The following is a 12,630-nucleotide window of genomic DNA, read 5'->3' on the forward strand; positions in this document are numbered from 1 at the left end:
TCTGCATAATAACAAATGAAAATGAGTGATTAATGCCACATGGAACCTACATGGTTCTCTTCAGGAATAGTTTTAGTTTAGTAAAAATCAAAAAGGTCATTATCTTGGAAAACATCAAGTTAGCTGAACCATGAAAGTAGGAACACTTACATTGAAATAAATGCCTGAATATTGGGGCCAGTATTCCCCGATGCCTGCTGGCTGCTATTACAAGATAGTTTTATACAAACAGACAAACAAACAAAAACAATCAGCATCAGATCATCATTTGGCAGCACACTTGTATCATGACTCATAAGCGCAGCCAGTTTTGCATTGTGTAATTAATGAAGCACCAAAACATCTCAAAATGCCCATGTAGCTTAGCCCCTTAATTGGCCATATTTGAGAGGGTAAAGCCCTATGTTGCCAGCTAGCAAAATCCATCTAACATGTGCAGGTACATGCTATTAGTCCTAAGCAATATGCAAATAAAATAATTTGCTTCAACAACTGCACAGTGTCATCGGCATAGTAGTGAAAGTCAATAACAGATTGAATAGATGGTCTGTAAATGCAATTAATCTCACAGTAAGGCAAAATTAGTTGTCAGATAACGACATTTAAAAATGCAATTAAATGTCAAGATTTTCAATTCAGTCACTTGAACACTTGAACTAAAGGGAGGAAGTGACTACATTTGATCGTGTCACCACCCAGCTGTCAAAGTGGTGTTATACCTGACAATGAAAAGGTTTAAACTCCAATATAATCTAAATGGGTGAATCATTAAAGAAATTTCTCAGCATACAATTGTCAGAAAGGAGGGAAAAAGCTAAAGAGACCAAAACAGTTTTTCAAACCCGACTTGAAGCTGCCCCGTGTTTATTTCTGCTCTGAAGTTTGGGATTTTAACATGCACGTCTATGGGCACTGACTTGCTTTTGTTGTCACCCTCAAATGGCCATTCAAGGAAATGCAATTTTTGACACGTCTGCTTTTGGTTCATTTTTCAGCCCCAAAGGTTGTTGCTTGGTTACATTAGAGAATTTCATTAATAATCGCAGTATAATCAATAATAACTGCATCATCAAATATTTAAAGGAATTAAAATTCTCTTAGATTTCACACTTCCAAAAAGGTATTTTTCAAACACCATCTAAATAACTGCTGCACTGCCTGCTGTGCTCTAAAGGACGAGAAAATGACTGATGAGGATAAAAGGGAGGGAGAGAGTGGTAATAAAGCTGGGTTAATTACAAGCGCACTAATTGCAAAATCGTCTGGTATTACTTTGAGCAATGTTAAAGCCTAAACAGAATATTAAGAAGACCTTTGATTTAAAGGCTCAACAGTATCCATTTTCATTATTTCCTTTTAAAATCTCCATTAAAAGGATTTCATCAAACTGCAAAAGACAAAAAAGACGGATTCCTGACAGCGCATGTCTGGCTAAGGCTTAGAGACCAGTCAGTGACGTCCCTGCAACCAGTCAAGGGAAAAATGTGTATTTCCAATCAGTTTGGGAAATCGCTGACTGTCACTTGGTGAGCTATGCCACAAAGAAGGTAATTATTTTGGTTGTGACCACCTGGCAACCACAGGTTGCTAGGGAAAAATGAGTATTCCCTCACTGGTTGTGAGTGGTTGCTGTAGATTGGTTGCTGTTGCTACATGAAATTAGTCCCGAGGATGTTGCAATGAGAAGCTCCTTTTGATTGCTTTGGTTGCTAGCAGATTGCCACAGTCACCTGCACTTTGCATGGAAGACTTGTCTGCAAACACCCGATAACAAAACAGAGCAGCTGTGACACTGCGAGAAGTGCAGCACAAACTGGGAAGTGAGAATGTTTCATTTCAAAGTAAAAGTTGTGGTTTTTCAAAGGTATTAGTTTCAACTGTGAAAAAGTACTTATGAACAAACTCTCCCTTTCCTGTGCTTCATTTTCATTACCACTTAGTGAGTAGTTGGCAAGTGTTTGCAGATGAGGTGTTATCATCCATACAAACTACGTGCCACTGCAACAATGTGCTACCAACCAAAGCAAAAAGAGGGTCAAATTACAACACTGTGTATAGCTCTGTGACTAATTTCACATAACAACAGCAACCAACCTACAACAACCACTCACAACTGGTCTTAGAATAGCCTTGTGATTTGGCCTATGCGATTAGGGCCTAAATGAGTAGTTGAGATGGTACAGCTGGGCATCATAAAAGAAGTATAAACTACTAATATTTCATAGCAGATGTTGTTTTGTATTAAACAAGGGTTGGTTTGGATCAAAGGATACACAAAGCACAGGATTACAGGATGAGAATTGAGGTCTAACATTCTCTGTGTTGATAGATTTAAACTGCTAAAAATCATCAAAAATGTTGTCAGATTGGTTTAATATTGTAAGCGTGCTTTCAGTGTAATGTTTAGAGAGACAAAGAGAAAGACGCTGTCACAAAACTAATAGTGTGCATGTGTCTACCTGTGAACTTACATGTGATATTGTGCGTTGGTGTATGTGCACGTTATGCCTCCATAGCCTGTTTCATGGATGAGTGATCCTGTCAGCCCCTGGCGATCTACAGACTGATACAGTAGACTGTGCTGATCTATGACTCATCCTGTGTGTGTGTGTAAGTCTGTGTGTCTGCATGTGTGTAAGTACATGAATACATGTGTAGGAATTCATCCCACCTGCAAACATGAACCACTCGCACAGAGATGGTCACTCTTTGTACCCCAAGATATGTATGCATATTCTGTAAACTGAGCATAACAACAAAACCTTCACCTACTGTCACAGTAGTCAAAGTATTCTAAACTAATGATGCTCAGTAAGATTTGCTGTTTTTCTCAGGGGAAACATTTGTTGACCATCTCAATGTAATGAAGGTTAAAAAGTCACAATTTTTATCTTTTTTTTTTTACAATATGATATCAATGTATCCACATTCAACTGAAAACGTGAAACCAAGAAATAAACAAATAAACAAACAAACAAACAAAAACACAACACAAAGAACCAAGATTATCTTTTTATTTTTCTATATTTTTTTATTAGAGTTGCAAGGTTGAGCCTTGAGATTGATAGTTGACAGTGGGGCAGAGGGAGAGCTTTACATCATACACATTTGCTGATCATACATGTTTGCAGCACAGCTTTTACTTTGATGATCAAATAATAATTCCCGTGAGATTAATGCAGCTTAGATGCACATGGGGACTTCTTTGATGACGCCCAGCTGGAGTGGCAAATACCATGAGAAAAACTAATTGTTATAAATGTGTATGCCTGAATATATTTATTTATTTATATTTATCATCACAGTTTCAAGTGAAACAAGAGCTTGATCAGCTCTGCCATGCTCTGTGTGGTTACTGTAGGTTACAAAGACAAAGGTAATAACGTTATTCACTGCACGCTGACTTTTTACAGCCAACACCCTACACACACACACATTTCACATTACTCACTCCAAAAAGAAGACAAAACCCCCTGAGTTTAGCCAAAAATGGATTATTCCCACCTCAGACGGATCTCCTGTAAATATCCAAGCTTTACAGGAAAAGCAGTCTGCTTCCATTAGTCCCATTCTCAGGGGAAAACTCAAAACTTCTTATCCTGGGCTGACAAGCTGTGAAAGCTCAGGGGAAAGTGGTTTCAGTTTCTATTTTTGCTTGTTTGTTTATTATTGTTTGTTTATTTTTATTAATAATTTGTTGGTGTTTTTCAATAGGGTAAAAACAAACTAAAATCTTTTTTCACAGCTTGCTTTCTTCGTATTACAAGCCATGCCTAATTTTCTTTTTAGAAAACACAATATTGTATTCACGACTATGCTGTTGACACTGCAGTTTACCTGGCTTGACCAAAAGTACTTTGTTGATTGAGTTGAGAAAGTTAGATGTGGAATGCCTATTGAGTTTTTAGTCTAACACAGGCTAAAGTTTAACTCGTTGGGTTTTTACATTCACAATACACAAACAAATTTACAACACTAAATTACATAAAACCATGAAAAAGAGTTCAGCCAAAAATGGATCACTCCCACCTTGAAGTGACAATATGACGATGATACTATGACTAAAAAACTATTAAAGCTAAAACTAAGCATTCAATATAAAATTTAGTGTTAAAAAAAGAGAGAAGGGGAAGAAAAAAAGTAAATTAGTCTATATGTGACCCACTTCAGTAGGATGGAGCCATAGGCATGCAGTCAATTCACAAGGGTTTAATGTTAATGCAAAACAAAATTGAACATGTAACAGTAGCACCTAAAAAGAATTAAACTCTACTTCATTAAATATGTTTAAAACTATAAAACTGAATGATTGTAAGTGGGTGACAGGATAAGCGCAGCAGGGACTCTGTTAAAAAACTAATCAACATTTGACACACGTTAAGGGGGACGGCACTTCACATTTTACTGCAACCAGGCAAAACAATATGAAAAGGAACCGATTATTCCAGAAGATGAAACTTTGCAAACTGTGGCCACATACTTTTTAGAAGAGGCTTTTTCCTTGCAATCCTTCCAAATAAGCCCTACTTGATCAGTCGTTTTCTAATTTTATTATTGTGAACTTTAACATTTAATATTCTAAATGAGGCCTGTAAAGTCTGAGATTTAGCTCTTAGGAATTTCTCTGAGCATGGCACAATCTGACCTTGGGGTGACTTTGCTGGGATGTCAACTCCCGGGAAGGCTGACAACCACCTTGGATGTTTTGCAGTTGTAATCTTTCTCATTGTGTAATGATTGAGCTCAGATTGTTTGGAGATGGCTTTACCCATCCCACACTGATGGGCAGCTTCATAAAGATTATTGCCAATGTCTTTCCTCCTTTCCATTGTGTTAAAACACACCTGAATGCTTCAGACAAGCAAACACTCAAAGCTTCTGTTTTCATAGAGGTGCTCACACTTGCCGATTTGCATCTGATTAATCTGGCTGCTACTTGCCCTCTTAATTCCCATTGAAGCAGTAAGGGTGTTCTTGGCTTTTCACACACTGATTCTGCATTTTTGGATTTTTACGTGTATTTTAGTCTGTCTTACTTGGCAGCTTTTGCAATCAGAATTATGATCTGAATGCACTGTGTACAGTAACATGTCATGCTTCCTTTTTTTAGTTCACCTGAGGATGTATTTTCCTCATTTTGACACCTGCTAAGGACCAGATTGGGTTTTTTCATTTGTGTACTTTTCTTTTTACCTGCAAAATGCTGCACTTTGATTTTATTTATGGGACAATTCAGCTGCATATAAATACAGTATAAAGTGAACTCAGTTTCTTGATATTAAGAACAGCAGAGGGTTAAGGAACCTCATGCCATTTATGGTGTAATGTATGACTCATTATCACAAACATAGTAATAGCGAGGGAGCGCATGGCCTAGTTAACTGGTTATTCCCGAGTCAGACCAACTGGTCCCGAGTCAAACAGCCTTCCGCTGCTGCACAGAACAGGGAAAAAATAACTACAGATGCAGCCATCATGCTATGCTGCAGTTTTACAATTTCAGAGTGCAGACGGTGTCACAGTTTCACTGTGATGCTCAGCAAACAGCAAATCTGGAAAATGAAGTGAAAGGTAAACTGTTGTGTTCAAGACTTTTATAGCTTATCCTTTACCTGTGTTTGGTAGTCTCATGATAACCAGTCATTATGCTTTCTTTTGTAAAGGTAAAGAAAGCAGCACTAAATATCACTGAGTCAATACCAATCTGCCATCTGAGGGACAAAAGTCTATTTTAACATATAGGGTGATCATGAGTGTTTATATAAAGTCAGAGTTCAGACGAGGATGCTGTCAGCTCAGAAAAAATCCTAAAGTGGATAATTACGATAAATATGATTATTGATCCAATCCCATTAAAATCTCAAATATTATATGAACGAGGCAACTGAACACCTCTCAGAACAGAAAATAACCAATAGCAACAGAAAGCTGTTAGTGTATATATATGATAAGTGATTGCCTACCAAATGTAAAAAGATATATTGTTTCATCTAATTATTGATATGATTTGTAAGCAGTCAGAAGTTCAGAATTCCTGATAAAAACTGGCAACATTTAATCAAGACATATATAAAACTTATCGAGACCTCGGGCCTGCAGTTTGTTTAAATTATTGCTTGTTGTTGTCATGATAAATTAAACATTTTAAATATAAAACATTTTAAGATGAGTCTACCTGGTGGTTTTTTTTGATACTCCAGTCCCAAAGAGGTCAAGAGAGCTTTTTGTCATGTGTTGCATATAGTTTCTCATTTTTATTCATTAATGCGCCAGAAAAGTTCAACATCTCCACATTTAATTTCCTTTATCATATTTGGAAAAATGATAAAGGTGTTTATATGACGGGGTATAAAAATCATCATCCCCAAGGTTTGAACACCTCATCCATGTTATCCATGACAGTGTGAGTGCTTCAGGGTTTCAGGATTCCACAAATTGTGTGAAGAACAGAAAAACACTTTGCAAAATCATGTTGTTCTCTGCAGAGCCAATTTGCTAGTGCGTTTGCTAGGTCTGCTATGATAGTGTAAACAGCATAAGGAATCATATATTTTCAGTTCTGATTTGTGTCACTTCCATATGCAGTGCTAAATCAGATATGGGCACGATTTCTTGCAAGGTATCACTTGCCCGCCCCAATCATTTTTATTGTGAGACCTCTGCAGATATAGGTAAAAGTGGTCCTTAGTGCACATCACTTTAAAGCATCAGTAAAAACTAACATTTGTTTTCATATTTATTTCACAAAAAAACTTGGATCTGAGTCATGAAGCAGAATTGAGCACTAGGATTACAATGAAATCGTAGCCCATGGTTTTAGAAAGTCACGGCTTCTTAAAAAATAATCTATAACAAACAATATAAATCCTTTAAAGCCAACACTAAACACAACACCTTATATGAAAGCTATGCTATGGCAAGGACTACCCACATGTTCTGAATGCAAATCAGCCTGATGTTCAGATGCTTTTACTACCTCGGCCGGCAGAACGGAAGCTTCGGTGCATCAGCAGCACAAGCAGCTCGATCAGCACTGCACACAAGCTTCTGCTTAACACAGCTTGTAAAAATGTCCCAGTGGACATGGAAATCTACTACTGCAGCCCGAGGCATCCTTTAAGAGCTCCACTGTGGAGTAACTGAAGGAAAACTCCCTTGGCACCAAGATGCTAAAGGGATAAGTGGGCAGTGATCCACATATGTAACCCTGCCCCCATTTTTTTAAAGGTTTATTAACTGTGGCATATAGCACTCCCACTGCAAGAATTGTTTGGCTAGTATACAAACCATTTGTGGTAGAACATCGAGAAAAGGTGTCATGTGAAATGAAAATCTTTAGTAATTTAACTGAATTCAAACAGAAATGCACCAGCGGTAAAACTTGGCAGGGAAGGAGAGGCTGCATAGCGAGTACATTAGCCAGAATCCATATGGATCCTCTTTCCCCTCCTACTTTTATCCATCTGTGTTTGCCTTATTCCTTTGGGGTCCATCTCACCCCCTCTTTCTCACCATTAATTCTATTTTTAGCTCCCTCCCAAGGAAATTCAATACACAAGCAGAGCTATATATAGCCAGCTGTACATAGATCGACACATGTGCGCTATAACACTGAATGCAGGATTTCTGCATCAATGGACTGCAGACACTTGTGTTGTAATGGAAGACAATAAGCTCCCTCATCTTTACTTTCCTTTTTATTGCAGGGTATTTTATGTTTATTTGAGAACTGCAATAAAAAACGCTTTTTTTATTTGGAAGATAAATATGAGCTGATCGGCCCTGGTGAGATAGTTTCCTGCTTTATTTACCATCTCATTAAAGAGTAAAAAAAATGAATTAACTTGCACTCACTAATCAAATATTTAAAGGGACAGCTGTTTGGAAAATTGACTGGTTGGACAGCAAGTTTCAAGGTTAGGCTCATTACATATATTAGATTGATCTGTATGCTAGTCACACCTTCCAGCAATGCAAAATTCATTTTTCGATTGTTGCCTGATTAGTTTTGAAATCTGTTATTACTGTTTTCTCTCTTCTCTGATTCTGTTGGCCAAAACCACAGTAATCATATATTGCATCCCATATGTAATCGACTCATTAATCTTTAATTACATTTTATTTATATATTGGCAGTTTAAAGAAATAATGAGCTGAAGGTGCTTCATCATGTGATGTGGAAGCTTAACAACATTAGAATGAGAACCCCGCATTATCCGATGATCCCCATGAGCAAGCATTTGGCAAGGGTGATGAGATAGAATTCCCTTTCAATGGAAGGAGACCTCTGGCAAAACAAACTCGGGGAGGGCAGCCATCTGCCAGGATTGTTTGGGAGTGAAGAGAAAGAGACAAGGAAAAAGCACAGGACAGTGGACAAAACACAAACACTTTAAAATTGGGACAGGGGCAAAAAAGGCAGCCAAAGTAAGTGGGACCAAAAAGAAATAACTGTAGGAACATTTCACAGCTAATTTGGCTAATTGGGAAAAAAGCAGTACCATGAATGAGTATAAAAAGAACAACTTGGAGAGCCAGAATTTCTAAGAAGTAAAGACGGACAGAGGTTCACCAGTCTACAAAAACTTGTGTATAGCACATAATGCAACCCAGTATCACCGCAAAGCGTGTAATAGACACGTCTGACCTCCGTGTTCAGTTCATGATTTGCCCCTCCAAGGTGTGCAATGCACATGCATGCAGAAGTTGCAGTAACAGTACAGGGAGATATTTTATTTCAAACCAACATGAAACTAATCATGAGAAAGTGTTTAAAGAGATATTATTAACACATTCATATACAAATGCATATTAGCCACCTAGCTTGATTGTTTGTGGCATAGAAGGACCCTGGAATATACTTCATACCCTCCGTGGTCACTAGCGAATTCTTGGCTTTAAATATATTATCGCCCCCTGCTGGTATTGCAACTTCTGCATGCTTTGCCTCTCCAAAGCGTTAAATGAAAACAAAAAGCCATTTAACGCAACGCCATTAGGTTGCATGATATAATCAAAAGATTGCAGGAATCTGGAGAAATCTTTGTGCACAAAGGAGAAAGCCAACAATCAGTACTGGATGTCCATGATCTGCTGTCTGTGAACATGGTTCACCATGCCATCTACAAATGTACACAGATAAAAGCTCAATCTTCTTCTAAGGCAAGAAGAAGAAATGCTGGTGTCTCAGACTATTTAGAACAGACTGAGGCAAAGTGGAAAATTGTTAGAATTTCCAGAAATAAGATTGTTAAATTTGAAATGTGTTTTTAAAAAAACAGGCACACCCTCTGTTATTGGCTCTCTGATGGTAAATGGTTTACCTACTTATATTTACATTTTACACAGTATCTCAACATTTACGATTGTGTAAGAATCACAAAGGAAAGTTTGAAACCTCAAAAGTAGAGACTAGAAAAAAAAAGTAAAGTGTGCATGTTAGTCCCCATAGGGAAATAGTTCCTCTGCATTTAACCCATTCACCCAGTGGAGCAGTGGGCAGCTGCCAGTGCAGCGCCCGGGGAGCAGTGTGTAGGGACGGTACCTTGCTCAGGGGTACCTCAGGGCAGACGTTCAGTGGAGTCGAACCCCCGACCTTCCGATCATGGGGCCACCACTCTACCTACTGAGCTATCCCTGCCCAGTAGGTAGAGTGGTGGCCCCATGATCGGAAGGTCGGGTAGAGGGTGTCTGTCAGTCAAACTGGGAGCTGGTTCCACAGGAGAAGGGCCTAACTAAAGATTATCTCCCTTAGAAACTCTAGAAGAGGGAGGTCCTCTGTTGCAATGAAGCCTGATCCTTCAGGACTTTATTTGTGTGGAGCACTGAAAAAAACAAAAACATAGATAGCTCATACTCCCCTTGGAATTAACAGGAATTATGAGCATTAACTATTCATCTAAGCATGAATGTGTCATCACTGACACTTCTGGGCCACTTTCACTTAATTTTGTAGGACATCATTTTGTGGTACTGGATAATTAAATTTTCACATCCAAAACAAAGATGTGACAGGACCATAGCTCCAGTTTAATATTTGTATGAGCTCAGTAAATGTCAAATGACTCAAGCAGGCATGTGCTCACGCCCGTATATACATGTAGTCAGCCAGTGCGCACACTGTTCTCCGTGCACTGCATTTGCATTTGTGCATGCATTTACATTCATGTTTACTGTATGGGCACATGTGTTTGACTGCCTGCACGTGGCATTAACATGCACCCGGGGTGATAAGACTCTTCAAGACTATTCAAGTGGAACAAAATGAATTACATCCTTGTGTTAAACCACCCAGCTTTGCAGTGTAGCTTTAGCATGTTTTCATACATTTTTCTTTTTCAGAATACTCAGGTAAAAGAAAACAAACCAGGATTTTACTCTGTGTACATTATTACTTATATTACAGTTTCTCTCCTGATGAGAGAGAAAATGGCCTTACTGGGCATACAAATTGTTTGTTTTATATGTTTCTCATTTTGGAACATATAAACATTTAGACAACTTTGCCATACTAAAGAGATTTGTAACCTTTTACTGTCATTGACCTTTACAGCACATTCACTGACTGATTTAGTCTCAAGATACTTTTCCCAATTTTAGGAGCAGCTAGTGGCCATTTAGGCCCATTCAAGGTTTTAAAAAGTTGCTGCAACCTGCCCAGCAACAAAAAGCTGGCAGACAAATCTATTAATTTCATGGAGATAAAGTGGAACATTTCAAAGCTATATATTCACATTAATCAGAAAAAACCTAAACATAACTCCAGCTGGTTAATCACAAAGGTAAACACAGTGTCCAATGCTACATTTATAGTATGCGTAGGAAGAATCGTGAATCGTAGAACTGTAGTAAAGCTGGCTGGAAACGTGCACCTTTTGCTTGTGTGAAAGCTTGTTTTGAATACTTTCAAAGTCATTATGTGGTTGCTGTGACAACAGTGATTTCAGAGAAATTCCACCAGGAAAAATAACATGAGGTGAAGGATGGAGGGAAGGAAGCAGGCATGGAGAGATTACCAAACAGTATTTAAATAAGAAGAGAGGTCTGACAGTTGGTGAAGGAGGCGTTGATGTCATGAAGAAAGGAAGGGGAGAAGGAAGGGAGGATAAAAAGGAGGAAAAATAAGCAGGGAGAGTAGAAAAAGGAGAATGAAGACCAAGATGGGGGAAAGAAAAGAGAAAGACAGCAATGAGGGAAGTGAGGAAGAAAGGTTTGGAAAAACAGAGAGAAAGAAAGCAAGATGAAAGAATGAGAGACTGGAAGAGAACCAAGAAGACAAAGGAAAAAGGAAAGGATGAAGAGAGAGGGAGGGAGGAAACAAAATCAGTAAAAGATTAACAAAGATTATCATCAAAGAAAGAAAGTAGGAGTGTTGCGAAGACAAGAGGAGGCTGATGAGAAGCAGTCGGAGCAGAGAAATGAACAGCAGGAAGGAGGAAAAGAAAAGAAAATGTTTAACAAAACACTGGGATAAAAACACAACATGAATACAAAATACAAACACGCAATTTAACGGAGTTTATTAGTCAACACTCAGGTTGAACTAAGAGACGGAGATGAACTAAGGCAAATATAAAACTGGCCATGGTGACAACAGGGTGTTAGTTGATAAATTCTACCTGTGCCTGTGTGGTTTTCCTCTGTAGTCTCTGGTTTCCTCCCACAGTCCAAAAATGTGCTTTTTAGGTTAATTGGTAGTTCTAAATTGCCTGTGGGTGTGGATATGAGACAGTGGTTGTCTTTGTTGTCTTTGAACTCATGACCTGTTTGAGATGTACCCTACTTCTCATGCTATGACAGATGGCACAGACCCCAGCAACTCCATTTTGGATAAAGGGGTCATCAGAACCCAGCCAACATGTATATATGGGCCCCACCTGGTTTTTGCTCGGGCTGGATGGTTACCATGTGGGCATGGGCTCAAACTGGGCTTTTTGTATGGGGCCTACTTGGGTTCTTCACATTAAACCCATATGGGCCATCCCAAGTGGAAACATATAGTAGGTCCTGGCTGGGTCAAACATGGGAAACACTTAACTTGGTCCAAAATGGGAAATACATGTAGGACCCACTTGGGTTTTCCACCTGGGATAGACATGGGCAAACACAGTCATTTAAGGATAGGCTGTTGTTGTGTGCCCCAGGTGGGGCAAAGTTAGGTAATCAATATATGTTTTAGTATCGATGACACAGGTGGGGCCCACCTGGTCAAACTAAATGGGTCACACATGGGCAAATGCAAGTCAGACCCCGAAAACATGTCTATGTGGGCCCCAGGTGGGTTATGTTAAGTTAATATGGACATATATTTTATGTGGGCTCAAGATTGTTTAGTATATATGAGACCCACTTAGGTTTCTCACATTAAACCCATATGGGCCATCCCAAGTGGAAACATATAGTAGGTCCTGGCTGGGTCAAACATGGGAAACACTTCACTTGTTTCAAAATGGGAAACACACGTAGGACCCACTTGGGTTTTTCACCTGGGTTAGACATGGGCAAACACAGTCATTTAAAGAAAAGCGTTTGCTGTGTGCCCCAGGTGGGGCAAAAGTGGGGCAAAGTTAGGTAATCAGTAGGTAATCAGTTTCTTCCAGTCCATTCTTTAAAGAATGGACTGGAAGAAAC

This window comes from Copadichromis virginalis, linkage group LG22 (assembly GCF_057382275.1).
Source record: "Copadichromis virginalis isolate Kocher_CV1m ecotype Utaka linkage group LG22, C_Virginalis_male_GT1.1, whole genome shotgun sequence".
In the NCBI taxonomy this organism is placed as follows: domain Eukaryota; kingdom Metazoa; phylum Chordata; class Actinopteri; order Cichliformes; family Cichlidae; genus Copadichromis; species Copadichromis virginalis.